Source organism: Ipomoea nil, unplaced genomic scaffold (genome assembly GCF_001879475.1).
Source record: "Ipomoea nil cultivar Tokyo-kokei standard unplaced genomic scaffold, Asagao_1.1 scaffold2280, whole genome shotgun sequence".
Taxonomy (NCBI): Eukaryota; Viridiplantae; Streptophyta; class Magnoliopsida; order Solanales; family Convolvulaceae; genus Ipomoea; species Ipomoea nil.
This window is the reverse complement of record NW_017618708.1, coordinates 620001-644150: the sequence shown is the minus strand read 5'-3', so window position 1 is coordinate 644150 and position 24150 is coordinate 620001. Positions and strand designations below refer to the sequence as shown.

The window sequence follows — 24150 nt, the reverse complement described above, 5'->3', positions numbered from 1 at the left end:
CACTTTCGGTTTGGTCGAGAGGCCGAGGTGAACCCGTCCTCCTTTCCGATTAGGTACCCGAGGTAGTCCTTGTACCCCGTGGTTTGGGTATCAATCCACCCCTTGCGGTCATAGTTGGACACACCCGTGGTGGTCAATTTCAAGAGCTTGGTCAAACGTCCTTCGGAAAGCATAATTTCCTTGCCACGGACCTTGGTGGTGATTTCTACTTTGTCACCCCGTTTGGTGGCCACAAGGTGTTGGTAGAATTCTTTCACCAAGTCGGGGTATGTATCCCCTTTGATGGCGAGGTAAGTATCTAAGAGCCCTTGACGTTTAAGCATATCAACCAATTCCGGAGAGAATTGGTTGGGTTCAAGTGCTTTACCTCCGATAACGGTGTAATCGGCATTGCTCCACTCCGGGGTGCGGATTCCGAGGGGCTTTTTCAGCGAGAGATGCTGGTAACCCACTCCAACGCGTTGAAATACAATACTTATAGAGATATATATAGATATACGAAAACCATTTTAAAGCATTAAGATATATCCTATGAGACTCTAGCTTTTAAAACCGGGGATGACTCGACAGATAAGGCTAGACACAAGCAACAATTATAACAGGCGTATACAATCCTCCACAGGCAAGACAGATAGAGCTGAGCACAATTAATAATCATAACCCAATGTAACCAATCCCCAGCATAGATCCCATAGTCACATCCCCCAATATAATCATAAACACACTCATCCATATCTCATCACATAGCACACTTTGTTGGCGCCACAGGACCAATCGCATGCCCATACATGAAGGTCGGCGCATATAGCTCTGACACGGCCCCGCAGCACCCTGCCCCGTCTCACCTTACGGAGGAGCCGATCGCAACCGACTAATGAATCGCAGTTCTATATAATATTTATATACCTGACCGGTCTCTACCAGCCTGGTTAACAGTGGGGATGGTTCTCAACCCATTCAACTGCCCGTATAGTGGACCTTTGTCCTATATAGTATTTATATACCTGACCGGTCTTTACCAGCCTGGTTAATAGCCGGTATGGTTCTCAGCCCATCCGACTGCCCGTATAGTGGAACTTAGTCCTATATAATATTTATATACCTGACCGGTCTCTACCAGCCTGGTTAACAGCCGGTATGGTTCTCAGCCCACCCGACTGCCCGTATAGCCCGATTGATCTCAACTAAATCGGGGTTACATGCACACATAACACATAGCAAGCACATGCAACCCACATTAACACATTGGGAAGGGGGAGAAAACGTATAACAAAACTTATGCGTGATCCTTCACATACAAAGAATAGTCCTAAGGGGTTCATACTCCTTTCACCTAGGTCAGCGGGATACCAATTCAACTAGCATGCAACATATAAGACTCATACAACCTACGAACGGTACCTGAAACATCAAACTAGACATAGGCACGATAAACGGAATCCGTTGGGACACCACGGGGGTCGGGGGAACATCAAACGGGGAAGTCGGGGTCCCAAGTGTGGGAATTTCCAGCGGGTAGCCGGTGGGTGGGGGGGCCACCCGCCGGCTGTCCGCCGGTAACACTGTTCCGGGCAGCGGGTCGCCGGCGGGCAGCTGCCCGCCCGCCGGCTACCCACTGCCGGAACTGCCTTCCTTTGACCGCGGGTAGGTGGCGGGTCCCCTACCCCCACCTACCCCCCACTGACTCATTAACACCAAAAACGCCCCGGGAACCTTCGTGGAACCCGAGACCATGCTTAGACACTTTTAAACGCAATTGACAACACACGTAGACGATTTAACGGATCAAAATCAAGAATCAAACGGCACATAACCTATCATGCTTTTCTAGACCTAATAAACCCCCAGTCATGTGAAATCCCACCCAATATACCAAGAATAATACCTTACGAATTCCACGAGATAACCTAGGGTTCTAATTACTTTTATATCAACAAGAATACGGTTCGCCTTCTAATTACAAGATTCAGTATAAATAACACATAAGCATCAAGAAAGTCATACAATTATCAAGAACACCATATAATCATCAAGAACCCCATGTAATCGTTAAGAACACCATAGTTATCAAGAATCTCCCAATATCAAGATCACCCATGGAATTATCCCATCCATCATCAATAATAATATCATAAAACATCAATACACAATAATATGGGAAAATCCTACGGGGGAAATCATAACTATAAAAATCGGTTTTGTTGAGACATGGGTTACCTCTTAGCCTTAATTAATTCCTTGGCTATGAAGGGTCTTTCTTTAAGCTTTCTTGCTTTCTTGATTTCTTCTAGGGGGGTTCTTGGAGCTCTTTGGGGTGGTGGGCGTTATTCCTGTGGTGGGGGGATTTCTAGGTGCCTCTTAAGTCCTCTATTTATATATTTAGAAGTCCTAGTTAGGAACTAATATTATGGGCTTGCTAGTTCTATTTCTTTTGGGACTAAGGATCGGGTTTAGGGATAAGGGCCCGTGGACTATGGTGGGCCTTCCTAATTAATTATTGTGATTTAATTCTTTCTTTTGCGTAATTGATTAAATGATTTAATTGATCTTAGGGGTCGTAACACGGGGTGTTACAGCCATGTACCCGCGGGTAGGCCGGCGGGTGGTGCCCCGCCCGCCGTTCCGCCCGCGGGAACACTCTTGTTCCACAACAAATCCCTTCGGGGATTTTCTTCTCCAAACACAAATTCAAGTCCAAAACATGCCAAATCTCACCCAATACAACAAACTGACTTGAACCATGGAAAATGCCAAGCAATGGCACAAAGGAACCCTAAACACAAGCTCTAGATATGCAATATCACAAGACAAATGCATAAACCCTTACATTTCGTATCAAAACATAAGTAGAATCCAAGAAATCACAGTTAGGTAAGCAAAATAGGTTTTGTAGAGCATGGGTTACCTCTTATAGACCAAAAGACTTCACTTTACACCACAACAAGCTCCCCACAAGGCTTACTTTCCAAACCCACTTCAAGATCAAACCAAAAGATCATAAAGATCCTAACTTTAAGAAAAAGACAACTAAGATGGAACCAAAAAGACAAGATAAACTTACATCTTACCCTCCTACATGCCCAAATAGGTGAAAGGTTGAATCTTGGAAGCAAAACTTGAAATCTTGACAAGGGTCTTAACTTGGATTGGAGAATAGCTACACTACTTTTCTAGAGAGAAGGTAGAGCTGATTTCTAAGAATTGTAAGGAATGAAATGAAGAAGTCTTCTAGGTTAGGTTACAATACTAACTCTTGGTGAAAAAACAAGAATACCCTTACTAACCTTTAGAAAGTGTAAGGAACAAGGGAACTCCCCTCAAAGCTCATGGTACAACACAACTTTAAGGTTGACTAGTCAAATACTAGTCCTTGAGTATTAAAAATCAGGATTTTAGGAATTAGTTCCTCAAATAAAATAGGATTAATTACTCAATTAATACATGGATTGAATGTGGATTTTTGGGGTGTCACATTAACCCCCTGTGGTCCATCAACTATTAAATTTTAACAAACCATGGTCCTTTCAAGAGGATCACGACTATTTAAATTAAATTTAAAAACTTGAAGGAGCATGGGTGGTTAACTTGGACCACGAATGGTTAAATTTGAAAGTCGAAGGACCACAGATGGTCAATTCGAAAGTTTAAGACTAAACGTGACAAAACCACTATACCCGGATGACCTCAAATAGTATTAACTCAACGGTTAAATTTGTTGAAAGTATGCTATACTTTGATCTCTTGTATCATTTAGGGTTCAATTATGCTTGAGAAACTTTGGAATTATATTGTGTGTAGCTATAAAAATAGGACACACATGCAATTAGATACACTACTTACAATTTCAATCTCACTTTGAATAAATGGGAATGGAAGAAGATTCACATTAATTTGAAGGTTATTTGTTTGATAAATTGTTCCAATTAATATTGAATTGCCATAAGAATATGAGTCTTTGCTATTGGGTAGTCCAATGACTGAGAATATCATTGACACCTTTGTTACCTCTTCCGTGATCGTTGCTAAATCTTTCAATGATCACGAGTTAAACATCACATAGCATTTATAGAAGTTGGCCTAGTCTTTTCTATTATTTCATTACTTGCTACTTGGATTGCTTACATTATATCCCTATGTTAATTTGTGAGAACTGCTTCTGATTAATTAACTTGTCCATGCTTCACTTGCTTTCTATTTGACATTTCTTTTGGCCCACTCTTTAAAAATGATATCTGATGTGAAAATAAACTTTCACACAAACATACCACCAAAATTTACACCTCACAGTGGATCCGTGGCGCAATGGTAGCGCGTCTGACTATAGATCAAAAGGTTGCGTGTTCGATAAACGTCGGGTTCAATTCCCCTATCCATCACGGATTATCTTTTTCCTCACCATAACTCCGGAATTTAGAATATTATTACACTATTACAAAATAACAATTTAACAGCCCGTCTAACTCAGTTGGTTGAGCGCAAGGCTCTTAACCTTGTGGTCGTGGGTTCGAGCCCCATGGTGGGCGTTTTCATATTTCCACTATGCTATCATTTGTCTATATTTACACTCCAATATACGGTGGGCCTTTTCATATTTTTAAAGCATTATATATAACTTTAAAAAATATTTTAAGAGTTAATACCATCTGAGGTCCTTGGAGTATAGTGGTTCTGTCACGTTTATTTAGTCCTAAAATTTTAAATTGACAATATGTGATTCTTTGACTTTCAAATTTAACCATTCGTGGTCCAAGTTAACCACCTGTGGTCCATCGACTATTAAATTTTAACAAACCATGGTCTTTTCAAGAGGATCACGACTGGTTAAATTAAATTTAAAAACTTGAAGGAGCATGGGTGGTTAACTTGGACCACGAACGGTTAAATTTGAAATTCGAAGGACCACAGATGGTCAATTCGAAATTTTATGACTAAACGTGACAAAACCACTATACTCGGATGACCTCAAATAGTATTAACTCAAAGGTTAAATTGGTTGCAAGTATGCTATACTTTGATCTCTTGTATCATTTAGGGTTCAATTATGCTTGAGAAACTTTGGAATTATATTGTGTGTAGCTATAAAAATAGGACATACATGCAATTAGATACACTACTTACAATTTCAATCTCACTTTGAATAAATGGGATTGGAAGAAGATTCACATTAATTTGTAGGTTATTTGTTTGATAAATTGTTCCAATTAAAATTGAATTGCCATAAGAATATGAGTCTTTGCTAATGGGTAGTCCAATGACTGAGAATATCATTGACACCGTTGTTACCTCTTCCGTGATCGTTGCTAAATCTTTCAATGATCACGAGTTAAACATCACATAGCATTTATACGAGAGTTGGCCTAGTCTTTTCTATTATTTCAGTACTTGCTACTTGGATTGCTTCCATTATATCCCTATGTTAATTTGTAAGAAGTGCTTCTGATTTATTAACTTGTCCATGCTTCATTTGCTTTCTATTTGACATTTCTTTTGGCCCACTCTTTAAAAATGATATCTGATGCGAAAATAAACTTCCACACAAACATACCACTAAAATTTACACCTCATAGTGGATTCGTGGCGCAATGGTAGCGCGTCTGACTCCAGATCAGAAGGTTGCGTGTTCGATTCACGTCGGGTTCAATTCCCCTATCCATCACGGATTATCTTTTTCCTCACCATAACGCCGGAATTTAGAATATTATTACACTATTGCAAAATAACAGTTTAACAGCCCGTCTAGCTCAGTTGGTAGAGCGCAAGGCTTTTAACCTTGTGGTCGTGGGTTCGAGCCCCACGGTGGGCGTTTTCATATTTCCACTAGGCTATCATTTGTCTATATTTACACTCCAATATACGGTGGGCCTTTTCATATTTCCACTAGGCTACCATTTGTAGAATCAGTGAGAGGGAGACACACACACAAAATCAATATTGAACCCAAAGAAAAAAAGACACACCAACTAAGAAACCGCCATTAAAGCATTATATATAACTTTAAAAAATGTTTTAAGAGTTAATACCATCTGAGGTCCTTGGAGTATAGTGGTTCTGTCACGTTTATTTAGTCCTAAAATTTTAAATTGACAATATGTGATTCTTTGACTTTCAAATTTAACCATTCTTGGTCCAAGTTAACCACCTGTGGTCCATCAACTATTAAATTTTAACAAACCATGGTCTTTTCAAGAGGATCACGACTGGTTAAATTAAATTTAAAAACTTGAAGGAGCATGGGTGGTTAACTTGGACCACGAATGGTTAATTTTGAAATTCGAAGGACCACAGATGGTCAATTCGAAATTTTAAGACTAAACGTGACAAAACCACTATTCTCTGATGACCTCAAATAGTGTTAACTCAATGGTTAAATTGGTTGCAAGTATGCTATACTTTGATCTCTTGTATCATTTAGGGTTCAATTATGCTTGAGAAACTTTGGAATTATATTGTGTGTAGCTATAAAAATAGGACACACATGCAATTAGATACACTACTTGCAATTTCAATCTCACTTTGAATAAATGGGATTGGATGAAGATTCACATTAATTTGTAGGTTATTTGTTTGATAAAATGTTCCAATTAAAATTGAATTGCCATAAGAATTTGAGTCTTTGCTAACGGGTAGTCCAATGACTGAGAATATCATTGACACCGTTGTTACCTCTTCCGTGATCGTTGCAAAATCTTTCAATGATCACGAGTTAAACATCACATAGCATTTATACGAGAGTTGGCCTAGTCTTTTCTATTATTTCAGTACTTGCTACTTGGATTGCTTCCATTATATCCCAATGTTAATTTGTAAGAACTGCTTCTGATTAATTAACTTGTCCATGCTTCATTTGCTTTCAATTTGACATTTCTTTTGGCCCACTCTTTAAAAATGATATCTGATGCGAAAATAAACTTTCACACAAACATACCACTAAAATTTACACCTCATAGTGGATCCGTGGCGCAATGGTAGCGCGTCTGACTCCAGACCAGAAGGTTGCGTGTTCGATTCACGTCGGGTTTAATTCCCCAATCCATCATGGATTATCTTTTTCCTCACCATAACGCCGGAATTTAGAATATTATTACACTATTACAAAACAACAATTTAACAGCCCGTCTAGCTCAGTTGGTAGAGCGCAAGGCTCTTAACCTTGTGGTCGTGGGTTCGAGCCCCATGTTGGGCGTTTTCATATTTCCACTAGGCTATCATTTATCTTTATATACACTCCAATATACGGTGGGCCTTTTCATATTTCCACTAGGCTACCATTTGTAGAATCAGTGAGAGGGAGACACACACAAAAAATCAATATTGAACCCAAAGAAAAAAAGACACACCAACTAAGAAACCGCCATTAAAGGATTATATATAACTTTTAAAAATGTTTTAAGAGTTAATACCATCTGAGGTCCTTGGAGTATAGTGGTTCTGTCATGTTTATTTAGTCCTAAAATTTTAATTTGACAATATGTGATTCTTTGACTTTCAAATTTAACCATTCGTGGTCCAAGTTAACCACCTGTGGTACATCAACTATTAAATTTTAACAAACCATGGTCTTTTCAAGAGGATCACGACTGGTTAAATTAAATTTAAAAACTCGAAGGAGCATGGGTGGTTAAATTTGGACCACGAATGGATAAATTTGAAATTCGAAGGACCACAGATGGTCAATTCGAAATTTAAAGACTAAACGTGACAAAACCAATATTCTCGGATGACCTCAAATAGTATTAACTCAATGGTTAAATTGGTTGCAAGTATGCTATACTTTGATCTCTTGTATCATTTAGGGTTCAATTATGCTTGAGAAACTTTGGAATTATATTGTGTGTAGCTATAAAAATAGGACACACATGCAATTAGATACACTACTTGCAATTTCAATCTCACTTTGAATAAATGGGATTGGAAGAAGATTCACATTAATTTGTAGGTTATTTGTTTGATAAAATGTTCCAATTAAAATTGAATTGCCATAAGAATATGAGTCTTTGCTAATGGGTAGTCCAATGACTGGGAATATCATTGATAATTCCCGTATAGTATGTTTGTACGGTCGTAAGCAAGGCTCGGATCTCTCATGTGGGTCGGGAAGGTCCGGTCTTGCCTCGTCCCCAAAAAGGTCCCTTTCAAGGTGCATTTAATGCGCTATTTATAGGGTCAGAAAGGTGGGTCACGCCGGGCTTCCGGCATGTTAGACACGTGGTGGGCATGCACCGGGTGTTACCTGTCGCCGTGTCGATGTCTGCCACGCGGCGCTAAAGGTCTGACTTTTCCCTCTCCACCCGGGAATCGCCTACGGGTTGCCGGTTGTGACCCTCCGACGTGCCGATTGTCCAGGAGGTGCTGCGGGGCGACCTCGCCGTCCGGGGTTCCCTAGAAACCACCGCCCGGCATCGGTCGAGTACGACGGGAGGGCCCATTTCTGAGGGTCGGGCTACGACCCGGTCTATACGCGGTCTGTGATCGTTGCTAAATCTTTCAATGATCACGAGTTAAACATCACATAGCATTTATACGAGAGTTGGCCTAGTCTTTTCTATTATTTCAGTACTTGCTACTTGGATTGCTTCCATTATATCCCTATGTTAATTTGTAAGAACTGCTTCTGATTAATTAACTTGTCCATGCTTCATTTGCTTTGTATTTGACATTTCTTTTGGCCCACTCTTTAAAAATGATATCTGATGCGAAAATAAACTTCCAAACAAACATACCACTAAAATTTACACCTCATAGTGGATTCGTGGCACAATGGTAGCGCGTCTGACTCCAGATCAGAAGGTTGCGTGTTCGATTCACATCGGGTTCAATTCCCCTATCCATCACGGATTATCTTTTTCCTCACCATAACGCCGGAATTTAGAATATTATTACACTATTACAAAATAACAATTTAACAGTCCGTCTAGCTCAGTTGGTAGAGCGCAAGGCTCTTAACCTTGTGGTCGTGGGTTCGAGCCCCACGGTGGGCGTTTTCATATTTCCACTAGGCTATCATTTATCTTTATTTACACTCCAATATACGGTGGGCCTTTTCATATATCCACTAGGCTACCATTTGTAGAATCAGTGAGAGGGAGACACACACAAAAAATCAATATTGAACCCAAAGAAAAAAAGACACACCAACTAAGAAACCGCCATTAAAGCATTACATATAACTTTAAAAAATGTTTTAAGAGTTAATACCATCTGAGGTCCTTGGAGTGTAGTGGTTCTGTCACGTTTATTTAGTCCTAAAATTTTAATTTGACAATATGTGATTCTTTGACTTTCAAATTTAACCATTCGTGGTCCAAGTTAACCACCTGTGGTCCATCAACTATTAAATTTTAACAAACCATGGTCTTTTCAAGAGGATCACAACTGGTTAAATTAAATTTAAAAACTTGAAGGAGCATGGGTGGTTAAATTTGGACCACGAATGGATAAATTTGAAATTCGAAGGACCACAGATGGTCAATTCGAAATTTTAAGACAAAACGTGACAAAACCACTATTCTCGGATGACCTCAAATAGTATTAACTCAATGGTTAAATTGGTTGCAAGTATGCTATACTTTGATCTCTTGTATCATTTAGGGTTCAATTATGCTTGAGAAACTTTGGAATTATATTGTGTGTAGCTATAAAAATAGGACACACATGCAATTAGATACACTACTTGCAATTTCAATCTCACTTTGAATAAATGGGATTGGAAGAAGATTCACATTAATTTGTAGGTTATTTGTTTGATAAAATGTTCCAATTAAAATTGAATTGCCATAAGAATATGAGTCTTTGCTAATGGGTAGTCCAATGACTGAGAATATCATTGACACCGTTGTTACCTCTTCTGTGATCGTTGCTAAATCTTTCAATGATCACGAGTTAAACATCACATAGCATTTATACGAGAGTTGGCCTAGTCTTTTCTATTATTTCAGTACTTGCTACTTGGATTGCTTCCATTATATCCCTATGTTAATTTGTAAGAACTGCTTCTGATTAATTAACTTGTCCATGCTTCATTTGCTTTCTATTTGACATTTCTTTTGGCCCACTCTTTAAAAATGATATCTGATGCGAAAATAAACTTCCACACAAACATACCACTAAAATTTACACCTCATAGTGGATCCGTGGCGCAATGGTAGCGCGTCTGACTCCAGATCAGAAGGTTGCGTTTTGGATTCACGTCGGGTTCAATTCTCCTATCCATCACGTATTATCTTTTTCCTCACCATAACGCCGGAATTTAGAATATTATTACACTATTACATAGTAACAATTTAACAGCCCGTCTAGCTCAGTTGGTAGAGCGCAAGGCTCTTAACCTTGTGGTCGTGGGTTCGAGCCCCACGGTGGGCGTTTTCATATTTCCACTAGGTTATCATTTGTCTTTATTTACACTCCAATATACAGTGGGCCTTTTCATATTTCCACTAGGATACCATTTGTAGAATCAGTGAGAGGGAGACATACACACAAAATCAATATTGAACCCAAAGAAAAAATGACACACCAACTAAGAAACCGCCATTAAAGCATTATATATAACTTTAAAAAATGTTTTAAGAGTTAATACCATCTGAGGTCCTTGGAGTATAGTGGTTCTGTCACGTTTATTTAGTCCTAAAATTTTAATTTGACAATATGTGATTCTTTGACTTTCAAATTTAACCATTCGTGGTCCAAGTTAACCACCTGTGGTCCATCAACTATTAAATTTTAACAAACCATGGTCTTTTCAAGAGGATCACAACTGGTTAAATTAAACTTAAAAACTTGAAGGAGCATGGGTTGTTAAATTTGGACCACGAATGGATAAATTTGAAATTCGAAGGACCACAGATGGTCAATTCGAAATTTTAAGACTAAACGTGACAAAACCACTATTCTCGGATGACCTCAAATAGTATTAACTCAATGGTTAAATTGGTTGCAAGTATGCTATACTTTGATCTCTTGTATCATTTAGGGTTCAATTATACTTGAGAAACTTTGGAATTATATTGTGTGTAGCGATAAAAATAGGACACACATGCAATTAGATACACTACTTGCAATTTCAATCTCACTTTGAATAAATGGGATTGGAAGAAGATTCACATTAATTTGTAGGTTATTTGTTTGATAAAATGTTCCAATTAAAATTGAATTGCCATAAGAATATGAGTCTTTGCTAATGGGTAGTCCAATGACTGAGAATATCATTGACACCGTTGTTACCTCTTCCGTGATCGTTGCTAAATCTTTCAATGATCACGAGTTAAACATCACATAGCATTTATACGAGAGTTGGCCTAGTCTTTTCTATTATTTCAGTACTTGCTACTTGGATTGCTTCCATTATATCCCTATGTTAATTTGTAAGAACTGCTTCTGATTAATTAACTTGTCCATGCTTCATTTGCTTTCTATTTGACATTTCTTTTGGCCCACTCTTTAAAAATGATATCTGATGCGAAAATAAACTTCCAAACAAACATACCACTAAAATTTACACCTCATAGTGGATTCGTGGCGCAATGGTAGCGCGTCTGACTCCAGATTAGAAGGTTGCGTGTTCGATTCACGTCGGGTTCAATTCCCCTATCCATCACGGATTATCTTTTTCCTCACCATAAAGCTGGAATTTAGAATATCATTACACTATTACAAAATAACAATTTAACAGCCCGTCTAGCTCAGTTGGTAGAGCGCAAGGCTCTTAACCTTGTGGTCGTGGGTTTGAGCCCCACGGTGGGCGTTTTCATATTTCCACTAGGTTATCATTTGTCTTTATTTACACTCCAATATACGGTGGGCCTTTTCATATGTCCACTAGGCTACCATTTGTAGAATCAGTGAGAGGGAGACACACACACAAAATCAATATTGAACCCAAAGAAAAAAAAGACACACCAACTAAGAAACCGCCATTAAAGCATTATATATAACTTTAAAAAATGTTTTAAGAGTTAATACCATCTGAGGTCCTTGGAGTATAGTGGTTCTGTCACGTTTATTTAGTCCTAAAATTTTAATTTGACAATATGTGATTCTTTGACTTTCAAATTTAACCATTCGTGGTCCAAGTTAACCACCTGTGGTCCATCAACTATTAAATTTTAACAAACCATGGTCTTTTCAAGAGGATCACAACTGGTTAAATTAAATTTAAAAACTTGAAGGAGCATGGGTTGTTAAATTTGGACCACGAATGGATAAATTTGAAATTCGAAGGACCACAGATGGTCAATTCGAAATTTTAAGACTAAACGTGACAAAACCACTATTCTCGGATGACCTCAAATAGTATTAACTCAATGGTTAAATTGGTTGCAAGTATGCTATACTTTGATCTCTTGTATCATTTAGGGTTCAATTATACTTGAGAAACTTTGGAATTATATTGTGTGTAGCTATAAAAATAGGACACACATGCAATTAGATACACTACTTGCAATTTCAATCTCACTTTGAATAAATGGGATTGGAAGAAGATTCACATTAATTTGTAGGTTATTTGTTTGATAAAATGTTCCAATTAAAATTGAATTGCCATAAGAATATGAGTCTTTGCTAATGGGTAGTCCAATGACTGAGAATATCATTGACACCGTTGTTACCTCTTCCGTGATCGTTGCTAAATCTTTCAATGATCACGAGTTAAACATCACATAGCATTTATACGAGAGTTGGCCTAGTCTTTTCTATTATTTCAGTACTTGCTACTTGGATTGCTTCCATTATATCCCTATGTTAATTTGTAAGAACTGCTTCTGATTAATTAACTTGTCCATGCTTCATTTGCTTTCTATTTGACATTTCTTTTGGCCCACTCTTTAAAAATGATATCTGATGCGAAAATAAACTTCCAAACAAACATACCACTAAAATTTACACCTCATAGTGGATTCGTGGCGCAATGGTAGCGCGTCTGACTCCAGATTAGAAGGTTGCGTGTTCGATTCACGTCGGGTTCAATTCCTCTATCCATCACGGATTATCTTTTTCCTCACCATAAAGCTGGAATTTAGAATATCATTACACTATTACAAAATAACAATTTAACAGCCCGTCTAGCTCAGTTGGTAGAGCGCAAGGCTCTTAACCTTGTGGTTGTGGGTTTGAGCCCCACGGTGGGCGTTTTCATATTTCCACTAGGTTATCATTTGTCTTTATTTACACTCCAATATACGGTGGGCCTTTTCATATTTCCACTAGGCTACCATTTGTAGAATCAGTGAGAGGGAGACACACACACAAAATCAATATTGAACCCAAAGAAAAAAAGACACACCAACTAAGAAACCGCCATTAAAGCATTATATATAACTTTAAAAAATGTTTTAAGAGTTAATACCATCTGAGGTCCTTGGAGTATAGTGGTTCTGTCACGTTTATTTAGTCCTAAAATTTTAATTTGACAATATGTGATTCTTTGACTTTCAAATTTAACCATTCGTGGTCCAAGTTAACCACCTGTGGTCCATCAACTATTAAATTTTAACAAACCATGGTCTTTTCAAGAGGATCACAACTGGTTAAATTAAATTTAAAAACTTGAAGGAGCATGGGTTGTTAAATTTGGACCACGAATGGATAAATTTGAAATTCGAAGGACCACAGATGGTCAATTCGAAATTTTAAGACTAAACGTGACAAAACCACTATTCTCGGATGACCTCAAATAGTATTAACTCAATGGTTAAATTGGTTGCAAGTATGCTATACTTTGATCTCTTGTATGATTTAGGGTTCAATTATACTTGAGAAACTTTGGAATTATATTGTGTGTAGCTATAAAAATAGGACACACATGCAATTAGATACACTACTTGCAATTTCAATCTCACTTTGAATAAATGGGATTGGAAGAAGATTCACATTAATTTGTAGGTTATTTGTTTGATAAAATGTTCCAATTAAAATTGAATTGCCATAAGAATATGAGTCTTTGCTAATGGGTAGTCCAATGACTGAGAATATCATTGACACCGTTGTTACCTCTTCCGTGATCGTTGCTAAATCTTTCAATGATCACGAGTTAAACATCACATAGCATTTATACGAGAGTTGGCCTAGTCTTTTCTATTATTTCAGTACTTGCTACTTGGATTGCTTCCATTATATCCCTATGTTAATTTGTAAGAACTGCTTCTGATTAATTAACTTGTCCATGCTTCATTTGCTTTCTATTTGACATTTCTTTTGGCCCACTCTTTAAAAATGATATCTGATGCGAAAATAAACTTCCAAACAAACATACCACTAAAATTTACACCTCATAGTGGATTCGTGGCGCAATGGTAGCGCGTCTGACTCTAGATTAGAAGGTTGCGTGTTCGATTCACGTCGGGTTCAATTCCCCTATCCATCACGGATTATCTTTTTCCTCACCATAAAGCCGGAATTTAGAATATTATTACACTATTACAAAATAACAATTTAACAGCTCGTCTAGCTCAGTTGGTAGAGTGCAATGCTTTTAACCTTGTGGTCGAGGGTTCGAGCCCCACGGTGGGCGTTTTCATATTTCCACTAGGCTATCATTTGTCTTTATTTACACTCCAATATACGGTGGGCCTTTTCATATTTCCACTAGGCTACCATTTGTAGAATCAGTGAGAGGGAGACACACACACAAAATCAATATTGAACCCAAAGAAAAAATGACACACCAACTAAGAAATCGCCATTAAAGCATTATATATAACTTTAAAAAATGTTTTAAGAGTTAATACCATCTGAGGTCCTTGGAGTATAGTGGTTCTGTCACGTTTATTTAGTCCTAAAATTTTAATTTGACAATATGTGATTCTTTGACTTTCAAATTTAACCATTCGTGGTCCAAGTTAACCACCTGTGGTCCATCAACTATTAAATTTTAACAAACCATGGTCTTTTCAAGTGGATCACGACTGGTTAAATTAAATTTAATAACTTGAAGGAGCATGAGTGGTTAACTTGGACCACGAATGGTTAAATTTGAAATTCGAAGGACCACAGATGGTCAATTCGAAATTTTAAGACTAAACGTGACAAAACCACTATACTCGGATGACCTCAAATAGTATTAACTCAATGGTTAAATTGGTTGCAAGTATGCTATACTTTGATCTCTTGTATCATTTAGGGTTCAATTATGCTTGAGAAACTTTGGAATTATATTGTGTGTAGCTATAAAAATAGTACACACATGCAATTAGATACACTACTTGCAATTTCAATCTCACTTTGAATAAATGGGATTGGAAGAAGATTCACATTAATTTGTAGGTTATTTGTTTGATAAAATGTTCCAATTAAAATTGAATTGCCATAAGAATATGAGTCTTTGCTAATGGGTAGTCCAATGACTGAGAATATCATTGACACCGTTGTTACCTCTTCCGTGATCGTTGCTAAATCTTTCAATGATCACGAGTTAAACATCACATAGCATTTATACGAGAGTTGGCCTAGTCTTTTCTATTATTTCAGTACTTGCTACTTGCATTGCTTCCATTATATCCCTATGTTAATTTGTAAGAACTGCTTCTGATTAATTAACTTGTCCATGCTTCATTTGCTTTCTATTTGACATTTCTTTTGGCCCACTCATTAAAAATGATATCTGATGCGAAAATAAACTTCCACACAAACATACCACTAAAATTAACACCTCATAGGGGATCTGTGGCGCAATGGTAGCGCGTCTGACTCCAGATCAGAAGGTTGCATGTTCAATTCACGTCGGGTTCAATTCCCCTATCCATCACGGATTATCTTTTTCCTCACCATAACGCCGGAATTTAGAATATTATTACACTGTTACATAATAACAATTTAATAGCCCCTCTAGCTCAGTTGGTAGAGCGCAAGGCTCTTAACCTTGTGGTCGTGGGTTCGAGCCCCACGGTGGGCGTTTTCTTATTTCCACTAGGCTATCATTTGTCTATGTTTACACTCCAATCTACGGTGGGCCTTTTCATATTTCCACTAGGCTACCATTTGTAGAATCAGTGAGAGGGAGACACACACACACAATCAATATTGAACCCAAAGAAAAAAAGACACACCAACTAAGAAACCGCCATTAAAGCATTATATATAACTTTAAAAAATGTTTTAAGAGTTAATACCATCTGAGGTCCTTGGAGTATAGTGGTTCTGTCACGTTTATTTAGTCCTAAAATTTTAATTTGACAATATGTGATTCTTTGACTTTCAAATTTAACCATTCGTGGTCCAAGTTAACCACCTGTGGTCCATCAACTATTAAATTTTAACAAACCATGGTCTTTTCAAGAGGATCACGACTGGTTAAATTAAATTTAAAAACTCGAAGGAGCATGGGTGGTTAACTTGGACCACGAATGGTTAAATTTGAAATTCGAAGGACCACAGATGGTCAATTCGAAATTTTTAAGACAAAACGTGACAAAACCACTATACTCGGATGGCCTCAAATAGTATTAACTCAATGGTTAAATTGGTTGCAAGTATGCTATACTTTGATCTCTTGTATCATTTAGGGTTCAATTATGCTTGAGAAACTTTGGAATTATATTGTGTGTAGCTATAAAAATAGGACACACATGCAATTAGATACACTACTTGCAATTTCAATCTTACTTTGAATAAATGGGATTGGAAGAAGATTCACATTAATTTGTAGGTTATTTGTTTGATAAATTGTTCCAATTAAAATTGAATTACCATAAGAATATGAGTCTTTGCTAATGGGTAGTCCAATAACTGAGAATATCATTGACACCGTTGTTACCTCTTCCGTGACTGTTGCTAAATCTTTCAATGATCACGAGTTAAACATCACATAGCATTTATACGAGAGTTGGCCTGGTCTTTTCTATTATTTCAGTACTTGCTACTTGGATTGCTTCCATTATATCCCTATGTCAATTTGTAAGAACTGCTTCTGATTAATTAACTTGTCCATGTTTCATTTGCTTTCTATTTGACATTTCTTTTGGCCCACTCTTTAAAAATGATATCTGATGCGAAAATAAACTTTCACACAAACATACCACTAAAATTTACACCTCATAGTGGATCCGTGGCGCAATGGTAGCGCGTCTGACTCCAGATTAGAAGGTTGCGTGTTCGTTTCACGTCAGGTTCAATTCCCCTATCCATCATTGATTATCTTTTTCCTCCCCATAACGCCGGAATTTAGAACATTATTACACTATTACAAAATAACAATTTAACAGCCCGTCTAGCTCAGTTGGTAGAGCGCAAGGCTCTTAACCTTGTGGTCGTGGGTTCGAGCCCCACGGTGGGCGTTTTCATATTTCCACTAGGCTATCATTTGTCTATATTTACACTCCAATATACGGTGGGCCTTTTCATATATCCACTAGGCTACCATTTGTAGAATCAGTGAGAGGGAGACACACACACAATCAATATTGAACCCAAAGAAAAAAAGACACACCAACTAAGAAACCGCCATTAAAGCATTATATATAACTTTTAAATATGTTTTAAGAGTTAATACCATCTGAGGTCCTTGGAGTATAGAGGTTCTGTCACGTTTATTTAGTCCTAAAATTTTAAATTGACAATATGTGATTCTTTGACTTTCAAATTTAACCATTCGTGGTCCAAGTTAACCGCCTGTGGTCCATCAACTATTAAATTTTAACAAACCATGGTCTTTTCAAGAGGATCACGACTGGTTAAATTAAATTTTAAAACTTGAAGGAGCATGGGTGGTTAACTTGGACCACGAATGGTTAAATTTGAAATTCGAAGGACCACAGATGGTCAATTCGAAATTTTTAAGACAAAACGTGACAAAACCACTATACTCGGATGGCCTCAAATAGTATTAACTCAATGGTTAAATTGGTTGCAAGTATGCTATACTTTGATCTCTTGTATCATTTAGGGTTCAATTATGCTTGAGAAACTTTCGAATTATATTGTGTGTAGCTATAAAAATAGGACACACATGCAATTAGATACAGTACTTACAATTTCAATCTCACTTTGAATAAATGGGATTGGAAGAAGATTCGCATTAATTTGTAGGTTATTTGTTTGATAAATTGTTCCAATTAAAATTGAATTGCCATAAGAATATGAGTCTTTGCTAATGGGTAGTCCAATGACTGAGAATATCATTGACACCATTGTTACCTCTTCCGTGATCGTTGCTAAATCTTTCAATGATCACGAGTTAAACATCACACAGCATTTATACGAGAGTTGGCCTAGTCTTTTCTATTATTTCAGTACTTGCTACTTGGATTGCTTCCATTATATCCCTATGTTAATTTGTAAGAACTGCTTCTGATTAATTAACTTGTCCATGCTTCATTTGCTTTCTATTTGACATTTCTTTTGGCCCACTCTTTAAAAATGATATCTGATGCGCAAATAAACTTTCACACTAACATACCACTAAAATTTACACCTCATAGTGGATCCGTGGCGCAATGGTAGCGCGTCTGACTCCAGATTAGAAGGTTGCGTGTTCGATTCACGTCGAGTTCAATTCCCCTATCCATCATTGATTATCTTTTTCCTCACCATAACGCCGGAATTTAGAATATTATTACACTATTACAAAATAACAATTTAACAGCCCGTCTAGCTCAGTTGGTAGAGCGCAAGGCTCTTAACCTTGTGGTCGTGGGTTCGAGCCCCACGGTGGGCGTTTTCATATTTCCACTAGGCTATCATTTGTCTATATTTACACTCCAATATACGGTGGGCCTTTTCATATATCCACTAGGCTACCATTTGTAGAATCAGTGAGAGGGAGACACACACACAATCAATATTGAACCCAAAGAAAAAAAGACACACCAACTAAGAAACCGCCATTAAAGCATTATATATAACTTTTAAATATGTTTTAAGAGTTAATACCATCTGAGGTCCTTGGAGTATAGAGGTTCTGTCACGTTTATTTAGTCCTAAAATTTTAAATTGACAATATGTGATTCTTTGACTTTCAAATTTAACCATTCGTGGTCCAAGTTAACCGCCTGTGGTCCATCAACTATTAAATTTTAACAAACCATGGTCTTTTCAAGAGGATCACGACTGGTTAAATTAAATTTTAAAACTTGAAGGAGCATGGGTGGTTAACTTGGACCACGAATGGTTAAATTTGAAATTCGAAGGACCACAGATGGTCAATTCGAAATTTTTAAGACAAAACGTGACAAAACCACTATACTCGGATGGCCTCAAATAGTATTAACTCAATGGTTAAATTGGTTGCAAGTATGCTATAATTTGATCTCTTGTATCATTTAGGGTTCAATTATGCTTGAGAAACTTTGGAATTATATTGTGTGTAGCTATAAAAATAGGACACACATGCAATTAGATACACTACTTACAATTTCAATCTCACTTTGAATAAATGGGATTGGAAGAAGATTCGCATTAATTTGTAGGTTATTTGTTTGATAAATTGTTCCAATTAAAATTGAATTGCCATAAGAATATGAGTCTTTGCTAATGGGTAGTCCAATGACTGAGAATATCATTGACACCGTTGTTACCTCTTCCGTGATCGTTGCTAAATCTTTCAATGATCACGAGTTAAACATCACACAGCATTTATACGAGAGCTGGCCTAGTCTTTTCTATTATTTCAGTACTTGCTACTTGGATTGCTTCCATTATATCCCTATGTTAATTTGTAAGAACTGCTTCTGATTAATTAACTTGTCCATGCTTCATTTGCTTTCTATTTGACATTTCTTTTGGCCCACTCTTTAAAAATGATATCTGATGCGAAAATAAACTTTCACACAAACATACCACTAAAATTTACACCTCATAGTGGATCCGTGGCGCAATGGTAGCGCGTCTGACTCCAGATTAGAAGGTTGCGTGTTCGATTCACGTCGGGTTCAATTCCCCTATTCATCACGGATTATCTTTTTCCTCACCATAACGCCAGAATTTAGAATATTATTACACTATTACAAAATAACAATTTAACAGCCCGTCTAGCTCAGTTGGTAGAGCGCACGGCTCTTAACCTTGTGGTCGTGGGTTTGTGCCCCACGGTGGGCGTTTTCATATTTCCACAAGCCTATCATTTGTCTATATTTACACTCCAATATACGGTGGGCCTTTTCATATTTCCACTAGGCTACCATTTGTAGAATCAGTGAGAGGGAGACACACACACACACACAATCAATATTGTACCCAAAGAAAAAAAGACACACCAACTAAGAAACCACCATTAAAGCATTATATATAACTTTAAAAAATGTTTTAAGAGTTAATACCATCTGAGGACCTTGGAGAATAGTGGTTCTGTCACGTTTATTTAGTTCTAAAATTTTAAATTGTCAATATGTGATTCTTTGACTTTCAAATTTAACCATTCGTGGTCTAAGTTAACCGCCTGTGGTCCATCAACTATTAAATTTTAACAAACCATGGTCTTTTCAAAAGGATCACGACTGGTTAAATTAAATTTTAAAACTTGAAGGAGCATGGGTGGTTAACTTGGACCACGAATGGTTAAATTTGAAATTCGAAGGACCACAGATGGTCAATTCGAAATTTTGAAGACTAAACGTGACAAAACCACTATACTCTGACGACCTCAAATAGTATTAACTCAATGGTTAAATTGGTTGCAAGTATGCTATACTTTGATCTCTTGTATCATTTAGGGTTCAATTATGCTTGAGAAACTTTGGAATTATATTGTGTGTAACTATAAAAATAGGATACACATGCAATTAGATACACTACTTACAATTTCAATCTCACTTTGAATAAATGGGATTGGAAGAAGATTCACATTAATTTGTAGGTTATTTGTTTGATAAATTGTTCCAATTAAAATTGCATTGCCATAAGAATATGAGTCGTTGCTAATGGGTAGTCCTATGACTGAGAATATCATTGACACCGTTGTTACCTCTTCTGTGATCGTTGCTAAATCTTTCAATGATCACGAGTTAAACATCACATAGCATTTATACGAGAGTTGGCCTAGACTTTTCTATTATTTCAGTGCTTGCTACAAGGATTGCTTCCATTATATCCCTATGTTAATTTGTAAGAACTGCTTCTGATTAATTAACTTGTCCATGCTTCATTTGCTTTCTATTTGACATTTCTTTTGGCCCACTCTTTAAAAATGATATCTGAAGCGAAAATAAACTTTCACACAAACATACCACTAAAATTTACACCTCATAGTGGATTCGTGGCGCAATGGTAGCGCATTTGACTCCAGATCAGAAGGGTGCGTGTTCGATTCACGTCGGGTTCAAATCCCCTATCCATCACGGATTATTTTTTTCCTCACCATAATGCTGGAATTTAGAATATCATTACACTATTACAAAATAACAATTTAACAGCCCGTCTAGCTTAGTTGGTAGAGCGCAAGGCTCTTAACCTTGTGGTCGTGGGTCCGAGCCCCACGGTGGGCGTTTTCATATTTCCACTAGGCTATCATTTGTCTTTATTTACACTCCAATATACGGTGGGCCTTTTCATATTTCCACTAGGCTACCATTTGTAGAATCAGTGAGAGGGAGACACACACACAAAATCAATATTGAACCCAAAGAAAAAAAGACACACCAACTAAGAAACCGCCATTAAAGCATTATATATAACTTTAAAAAATGTTTTAAGAGTTAATACCATCTGAGGTCCTTGGAGTATAGTTGTTCTGTCACGTTTATTTAGTTCTAAAATTTTAAATTGTCAATATGTGATTCTTTGACTTTCAAATTTAACCATTCGTGGTCCAAGTTAACCACCTATGGTCCATCAACTATTAAATTTTAACAAACCATGGTCTTTTCAAAAGGATCACGACTGGTTAAATTAAATTTTAAAACTTGAAGGAGCATGGGTGGTTAACTTGGACCACGAATGGTTAAATTTGAAATTCGAAGGACCACAGATGGTCAATTCGAAATTTTAAGACTAAACGTGACAAAACCACTATACTCGGATGACCTCAAATAGTATTAACTCAAAGGTTAAATTGGTTGCAAGTATGCTATACTTTGATCTCTTGTATCATTTAGGGTTCAATTATGCTTGAGAAACTTTGGAATTATATTGTGTGTAACTATAAAAATAGGATACACATGCAATTAGATACACTACTTACAATTTCAATCTCACTTTGAATAAATGGGATTGGAAGAAGATTCACATTAATTTGTAGGTTATTTGTTTGATAAATTGTTCCAATTAAAATTGAATTGCCATAAGAATATGAGTCTTTGCTAATGGGTAGTCCAATGACTGAGAATATCATTGACACCGTTCTTACCTCTTCCGTGATCGTTGCTAAATCTTTCAATGATCAAGAGTTAAACATCACATAGCATTTATACGAGAGTTGGCCTAGTCTTTTCTATTATTTCAGTACTTGCTACTTGGATTGCTTCCATTATATCCCTATGTTAATTTATAAGAAATGCTTCTGATTAATTAACTTGTCCATGCTTCATTTGCTTTCTATTTGACATTTCTTTTGGCCCACTCTTTAAAAATGATATCTGATGCGAAAATAAACTTTCACCCAAACATACCACTAAAATTTACACCTCATAGTGGATCCGTGGCGCAATGGTAGTGCGACTGACTCCAGATCAGAATGTTGCGTGTTCGATCACGTCGGGTTCAATTCCCCTTCCATCACGGATTATCTTTTTCCTCACCATAACGCCGGAATTTAGAATATTATTACACTATTACAAAATAACAATTTAACAGCCCGTCTAGCTCAGTTGGTAGAGCGCAAGGCTCTTAACCTTGTGGTCGTGGGTCCGAGCCCCACGGTGGGCGTTTTCATATTTCCACTAGGCTATCATTTGTCTTTATTTACACTCCAATATACGGTGGGCCTTTTCATATTTCCACTAGGCTACCATTTGTAGAATCAGTGAGAGGGAGACACACACACAAAATCAATATTGAACCCAAAGAAAAAAAGACACACCAACTAAGAAACCGCCATTAAAGCATTATATATAACTTTAAAAAATGTTTTAAGAGTTAATACCATCTGAGGTCCTTGGAGTATAGTGGTTCTGTCACGTTTATTTAGTCTTAAAATTTTAAATTGACAATATGTGATTCGTTGACATTCAAATTTAACCATTCGTGGTCAAAGTTAACCACCTGTGGTCCATCAACTATTAAATTTTAACAAACCATGGTCTTTTCAAGAGGATCACGACTGGTTAAATTAAATTTTAAAACTTGAAGGAGCATGGGTGGTTAACTTGGACCACGACCACGAATGGTTAAATTTGAAATTCGAAGGACCACAGATGGTCAATTTGAAATTTTAAGACTAAACGTGACTAAACCACTATTCTCGGATGACCTCAAATAGTATTAACTCAATGGTTAAATTGGTTGCAAGTATGCTATACTTTGATCTCTTGTATCATTTAGGGTTCAATTATGCTTGAGAAACTTTGGAATTATATTGTGTGTAGCTATAAAAATAGGACACACATGCAATTAGATACACTACTTACAATTTCAATCTCACTTTGAATAAATGGGATTGGAAGAAGATTCACATTAATTTGTAGGTTATTTGTTTGATAAATTGTTCTAATTAAAATTGCATTGCCATAAGAATATGAGTCGTTGCTAATGGGTAGTCCAATGACTGAGAATATCATTGACACCGTTGTTACCTCTTTCGTGATCGTTGCTAAATCTTTCAATGATCACGTGTTAAACATCACATAGCATTTATACGAGAGTTGGCCTAGTCTTTTCTATTATTTCAGTACTTGCTACTTGGATTGCTTCCATTATATCCCTATGTTAATTTGTAAGAACTGCTTCTGATTAATTAACTTGTCCATGCTTCATTTGCTTTCTATTTGACATTTGTTTTGGCCCACTCTTTAAAAATGATATCTGATGCGAAAATAAACTTTCACACAAACATACCACTAAAATTTAAACCTCATAGTGGATTTGTGGCGCAATGGTAGCGCGTCTGACTCCAGATCAGAAAGTTGCGTGTTCGATTCATGTCGGGTTCAATTCCCCTATCCATCACGGATTATCTTTTTCCTCACCATAACGCCGGAATTTAGAATATTATTACACTATTACAAAATAACAATTTAACAGCCCGTCTAGCTCAGTTGGTAGAGCGCAAGGCTCTTAACCTTGTGGTCGTGG

At 37.0% G+C, this 24150-nt stretch overlaps 25 non-coding genes across 25 annotated transcripts in view; all 25 read left to right on the top strand.

The window, feature by feature from the left end:
• The first annotated feature begins 4288 nt into the window (after nucleotides 1-4288).
• TRNAY-AUA lies at nucleotides 4289-4360 on the top strand. The gene has a single exon. It is a non-coding gene; the product is annotated as a tRNA-Tyr (tRNA).
• Nucleotides 4361-5568: 1208 nt separating this feature from the next.
• TRNAW-CCA lies at nucleotides 5569-5640 on the top strand. The gene has a single exon. It is a non-coding gene; the product is annotated as a tRNA-Trp (tRNA).
• A 90-nt stretch (nucleotides 5641-5730) lies between these two features.
• TRNAK-UUU lies at nucleotides 5731-5803 on the top strand. Its single transcript has one exon. It is a non-coding gene; the product is annotated as a tRNA-Lys (tRNA).
• Nucleotides 5804-6948: 1145 nt separating this feature from the next.
• On the top strand, nucleotides 6949-7020 carry TRNAW-CCA. The gene has a single exon. It is a non-coding gene; the product is annotated as a tRNA-Trp (tRNA).
• Nucleotides 7021-7110: 90 nt separating this feature from the next.
• TRNAK-CUU lies at nucleotides 7111-7183 on the top strand. Its single transcript has one exon. It is a non-coding gene; the product is annotated as a tRNA-Lys (tRNA).
• Nucleotides 7184-8743: 1560 nt separating this feature from the next.
• TRNAW-CCA lies at nucleotides 8744-8815 on the top strand. Its single transcript has one exon. It is a non-coding gene; the product is annotated as a tRNA-Trp (tRNA).
• A 90-nt stretch (nucleotides 8816-8905) lies between these two features.
• Nucleotides 8906-8978, top strand: TRNAK-CUU. The gene has a single exon. It is a non-coding gene; the product is annotated as a tRNA-Lys (tRNA).
• A 1146-nt stretch (nucleotides 8979-10124) lies between these two features.
• Nucleotides 10125-10196, top strand: TRNAW-CCA. Its single transcript has one exon. It is a non-coding gene; the product is annotated as a tRNA-Trp (tRNA).
• Nucleotides 10197-10286: 90 nt separating this feature from the next.
• On the top strand, nucleotides 10287-10359 carry TRNAK-CUU. Its single transcript has one exon. It is a non-coding gene; the product is annotated as a tRNA-Lys (tRNA).
• A 1146-nt stretch (nucleotides 10360-11505) lies between these two features.
• On the top strand, nucleotides 11506-11577 carry TRNAW-CCA. Its single transcript has one exon. It is a non-coding gene; the product is annotated as a tRNA-Trp (tRNA).
• Nucleotides 11578-11667: 90 nt separating this feature from the next.
• TRNAK-CUU lies at nucleotides 11668-11740 on the top strand. Its single transcript has one exon. It is a non-coding gene; the product is annotated as a tRNA-Lys (tRNA).
• A 1147-nt stretch (nucleotides 11741-12887) lies between these two features.
• On the top strand, nucleotides 12888-12959 carry TRNAW-CCA. The gene has a single exon. It is a non-coding gene; the product is annotated as a tRNA-Trp (tRNA).
• Nucleotides 12960-13049: 90 nt separating this feature from the next.
• On the top strand, nucleotides 13050-13122 carry TRNAK-CUU. Its single transcript has one exon. It is a non-coding gene; the product is annotated as a tRNA-Lys (tRNA).
• Nucleotides 13123-15648: 2526 nt separating this feature from the next.
• TRNAW-CCA lies at nucleotides 15649-15720 on the top strand. Its single transcript has one exon. It is a non-coding gene; the product is annotated as a tRNA-Trp (tRNA).
• A 90-nt stretch (nucleotides 15721-15810) lies between these two features.
• On the top strand, nucleotides 15811-15883 carry TRNAK-CUU. The gene has a single exon. It is a non-coding gene; the product is annotated as a tRNA-Lys (tRNA).
• Nucleotides 15884-17029: 1146 nt separating this feature from the next.
• Nucleotides 17030-17101, top strand: TRNAW-CCA. Its single transcript has one exon. It is a non-coding gene; the product is annotated as a tRNA-Trp (tRNA).
• Nucleotides 17102-17191: 90 nt separating this feature from the next.
• TRNAK-CUU lies at nucleotides 17192-17264 on the top strand. Its single transcript has one exon. It is a non-coding gene; the product is annotated as a tRNA-Lys (tRNA).
• A 1144-nt stretch (nucleotides 17265-18408) lies between these two features.
• Nucleotides 18409-18480, top strand: TRNAW-CCA. The gene has a single exon. It is a non-coding gene; the product is annotated as a tRNA-Trp (tRNA).
• A 90-nt stretch (nucleotides 18481-18570) lies between these two features.
• On the top strand, nucleotides 18571-18643 carry TRNAK-CUU. Its single transcript has one exon. It is a non-coding gene; the product is annotated as a tRNA-Lys (tRNA).
• Nucleotides 18644-19787: 1144 nt separating this feature from the next.
• On the top strand, nucleotides 19788-19859 carry TRNAW-CCA. Its single transcript has one exon. It is a non-coding gene; the product is annotated as a tRNA-Trp (tRNA).
• A 1313-nt stretch (nucleotides 19860-21172) lies between these two features.
• TRNAW-CCA lies at nucleotides 21173-21244 on the top strand. The gene has a single exon. It is a non-coding gene; the product is annotated as a tRNA-Trp (tRNA).
• Nucleotides 21245-21334: 90 nt separating this feature from the next.
• TRNAK-CUU lies at nucleotides 21335-21407 on the top strand. The gene has a single exon. It is a non-coding gene; the product is annotated as a tRNA-Lys (tRNA).
• A 1305-nt stretch (nucleotides 21408-22712) lies between these two features.
• Nucleotides 22713-22785, top strand: TRNAK-CUU. The gene has a single exon. It is a non-coding gene; the product is annotated as a tRNA-Lys (tRNA).
• A 1151-nt stretch (nucleotides 22786-23936) lies between these two features.
• TRNAW-CCA lies at nucleotides 23937-24008 on the top strand. The gene has a single exon. It is a non-coding gene; the product is annotated as a tRNA-Trp (tRNA).
• A 90-nt stretch (nucleotides 24009-24098) lies between these two features.
• TRNAK-CUU overlaps nucleotides 24099-24150 on the top strand; it is a 73-nt gene continuing 21 nt past the window's right edge. Inside the window, exon 1 of the tRNA in view lies at nucleotides 24099-24150. This exon is cut by the window's right edge and continues 21 nt beyond it. This is a non-coding gene — a tRNA (tRNA-Lys).